Below are 4,046 nucleotides of genomic sequence, written 5' to 3'. Positions count from 1 at the left end.
AGCTGCTCAAGGGGATTCATGACATCCAACCCCTGGTTCAGAGAGGGACTCTGACCTCGGGGGCATGGGGCCCCAGACAGCATCCCTGCAGATCCCCTCTGTACACGGGAGAGGTCAGGGGTAGATTGGCATTCAGTCATCTAGCCTGACCTTTGCATTTAGGGGCTGAGAGGATGACACAGTTGGTAATACGGCTGAGCCGCAGACAACTTAAAGACTTACCAGTGGGTTAAGGATATCTGCCCCAGCTCTTTAAACATGTGTGTTTTATTGCACTTACTCTCTTCATCTGAGAATATACGTAAGAGCCCTTTCCTCCTGAGGATGTTGTGAGGCATTATGTGCTAGCACAAATGCAGGACAGTCTCAGAATTCCTCACAGAAAGTGCTCTTGGACCAATCCGGAAGGGGCCAGATCATAAAGCAGAGCTTGGAGGCTATGGATTTCTAGGCAGTTTGTAAGGCTTTTACACACAGAGTAAGATAAACCCAACTGCCAAAACCCTCTGTGTTGTCAACAGGTTTATGCTGATCCAGGATAAATCATGTGGAAACACCTGGAAGAACAAAGAGAGAATTAAATTCTCCAGAAAAGAGCCAGGGAAATCTGAGGAGCAACCTCAGCAGCAAGTCAGTGCCATTTGTGAGGACTGATGGGGAGAGTGGGGAGCAAGGAGATTCAGGCAGAACTTCCATTCAACTTGGCCAAAACATGCAGGAGGCCCCTTGCTATCTAGTCATAGAGGCTTGCTAGTGAAGTGAAATTTACTTAAAGGTAATATCTTTTCAGATCTTGGCACTAGGGTTACATGGGATCTGGGGCTGACTCCTGGCAAGTGCCACCAGAGCAGAGGGATTCTTGCCCCACCTGCCCCAAAGGAAGGGAAGAGACTAAACATGCTCAGAATCCCTGGAGTTTCAGAAACAAGTTCCTGGCAGAAATCCGTGGTCAAGGTAAAGCTTCAGCTCCAGAGCACCAGTTGCTGCAGGTTCCTCTATGCAATGGAGCTAACTAGGTCCCTCTGCTAAGTGTTCACCCTAAGACTGACTTTCCTCAATGTAGTAAAAATAAATGTACCCAGCACAGACCCAGTCACCAGAGCATCAACCAGGGCATAGAGAGTCTGTGACAGAAGTGCCCATCCTCCAAAGACCTTGGGGTCATTGAAGGAAAGAGCAGAGAGCCCCCCTACTCCCTATCAACTCACAGAAATGCATGAGGGGGCAAAAGGAAGAGAAATGGGAGGATGGACAGAGAGACCAAAGAGACCTGGAAAAGTTCTCAGGGAAGAGGGAGGCTCAGGAGTGGAGGAACAAGATGGGGGTTTGTTTCAGAAGTGATCACCCCAGCATGTTAACCCTTCCTGGCATGTGCAGAGGAGAGGTAGACTACTTAGGTCTTGAGAAAAGTGCAAGGAAGGTGAGGATGGCTTGTCCTCAAAACCTGTCAGTGGGCATTGCTTATTCTGGGAAAGTCTTTTGATCAAGCAAATGTCCAGGAAGAGATCACAAGAGTCTCTAAAGATAATGCTTTTCATTTGTTTCTTTCTTCATTTTTTTTGTTTTAAAAAGGTGGTAACAGCAGAACAGAATATCTGGGAATGTAAAGTCAGCATAGTGTTCTCAAACTTGGCTGGACATTGAAACCATCTGGCCAAAAGTTCCTGGTGCCTGGATTCCATCACAAACATTTGGATTTAGTCAGCCTAGGGTGTGACCCAAGAGAAGAGGAGATTTAAGGGAAGCATTATCTTTAGATCTCTGATGAGCTATTACGGGGCAGCAAGGAGTGACATGCTCTAGGTGTCCCCAGAGAGCAGAACTAGAACTAATGGGTGAATATATAAAGAGATTTGGCCCAAGAGACAGAATTTCCAGGTGGTAAAAGATGTATAAAATTAGTGTAGGCTTCCTAAAGAGGTAATGAGACCTTCATTGGTGGAAGGGATCAAGTAAACACTGGATAGTCACAGCTTGAGTGCACAAAGAAAAATCCAGGTGGACTAGATGTTTGGAGGTCCCTTTTCTAAGGCTGTCTTCCAAGCCAGGGATAAGGCATAAGTCAGACTTCAGTGGCAGTGGCATGAGAATCCACCCAGGGCACTGGGTCAGAGATGCCCATGGGGCTTTCTGGAAGCTGAGATGGTAGCTATTAACCCAGCCTAGCTTCCCAGAGCATCAGGCCAAACTGACTAGTAAAGCACAGCAGCTGGGGGGATGATAAGTGCCTTAGAATGCAACCATCCTCCACAAAACATCTGCTCAAATGCAGCCCACATTTGAGCCCAATGTGGAGCCCACAGCCTTCTTCTGGAACCTTATTGGATGTCACCTTCTCAAGTGGCCTTCCCTATCCACCTTGCCCTTCCAAAGTGACCCATCAGTGCCCCCTTCCTGGAACTGTGGCCTCCATTGGAGCCAATGTATCCTTCCCTGAAAGGCTGTGGATTTTCAGATCCATGTGTGAGTGAGTCATGATGGCTGATGAATGGAGAGAGGAAGACAAGATAGGATAAAGGCATGGATGAGAGGATGGCCCTGGGGCCTGGATTGTCTGTTGCAGGAGGATGAGGGGAAGGTTAGAAGATGTTTCTATGAGGGCAACATGAAGAGAGGAACGTCTGCTAAGAGCTGAAGAACTTAGAACCATGGAGAGACCACACATTATTACTGTGTGGTCTCTGTTTTCCTCTCAGCATACAGTGCATTTCTCAGTGGCAAGCCAGCACTTCAGAATCAAAGAATGTTGAGGTTGACCTGAGTTCCTGCAAGAGACAGAGCAGATGCACAATGGACAGCTCTAATTGGAACTCCCTGATGGTAGGGTTCATTCTCCTGGACCTCTCAGCTCATCCAAAACTAGAGATAACCTTCTTTGTGCTCATCCTGTCGATGTACCTGGTGATCCTGCTTGGCAATGGGGTCCTCATCCTGGTGACCACCCTTGACTCCCACCTGCCTGTGTACTTCTTCTTGGGGACCCTCTCCTTCCTGGACATAGGCTACACAACCTCCTCAGTCCCCCTCATTCTCAACAGCTTCCTAACGCCCAGGAAAACCATGTCCTTCTCAGCCTCTTTTGGACAGATGTTTCTCTCCTTTGCAATGGGAACCACAGTGTGTGTGTGAGAATAATGACACTTGATCACTACATGGCCATCTACGACCCCCTTAGATACCCCAGGTTCATGAGCAAAGCTGCCGGCTCATGGGTAGCTGGTATCATTGACACTGTGGTGCAGACATCCCCGGCAATGCAGCTTCCCTTCTGTGGGGACAATGTCATCAACCACTTCACTTGTGAGATCCTGGATGTCTTGAAGTTGGCCTGTGCTGACATCTCCATCAATGTGATCAGTATGAGGGTGGCCAATGTGATCTTCATGGGAATCCCAGTTCTGTTCACGTTTGTCTCCTACATGTTCATCATTGCTACCATCTTGAGGATTCCTTCAGCAGAGGGGAAGCAAAAGGCCTTCTCCACCTACTGCGCCCACCTCACAGTTGTGGTCGTCTTCTACGGGACCATCCTCTTCATGTACGGGAAGCCCAAGTGTAAGGATCAACTGGGTACAGAAAAACAGGACCTTTAAGACAAACTCATTTCCCTCTTCTATGGAGTGGTGATCGCCACACTCAACCCCATCATCTACAGCCACAAGAACAAAGAACCTATGGTGTCAGAAACACCTAACTGAGTGACTGTCACAGAATCCCAGATTGTCAAAACACGTGATTTCTAATCTCCTCATTGTACTCATGGGAAAATGGTGACCTAGAGTAGAGAAGGGACTTTCCCAAGGTCCATATTGTGGAGCATGTGACTAGGACTAAAAAGTAACCTGGTTTTCCCCCACCATCACCCCATTGTTTCGTAGACAATGGAAGTTTCTATCTAAGAACCTAGAAGGAAAGAGCCTTCACATTTCTAGAGATGCTGGCTAATTGTTAGCTTTGTACGCAATCACAGTGACATCATATCATAGCTTTTTTTTTTTTTTTTTTGTGAGGAGATCAGCCCTGTGCTAATATCCGCCAATCCTCCT

At 47.5% G+C, this 4,046-nt stretch overlaps 1 pseudogene; it reads left to right on the top strand.

The window, feature by feature from the left end:
* Positions 1-2,790: 2,790 nt before the first annotated feature.
* Positions 2,791-3,698, top strand: LOC131393793 (olfactory receptor 13C7-like; annotated as a pseudogene).
* The last annotated feature ends 348 nt before the right edge of the window (positions 3,699-4,046 follow it).

This window comes from Diceros bicornis, chromosome 28, assembly GCF_020826845.1.
Source record: "Diceros bicornis minor isolate mBicDic1 chromosome 28, mDicBic1.mat.cur, whole genome shotgun sequence".
Taxonomy (NCBI): domain Eukaryota; kingdom Metazoa; phylum Chordata; class Mammalia; order Perissodactyla; family Rhinocerotidae; genus Diceros; species Diceros bicornis.
Note: the sequence above shows the minus strand (reverse complement) of the source record. Positions and strands in the feature narration are given on the sequence as shown.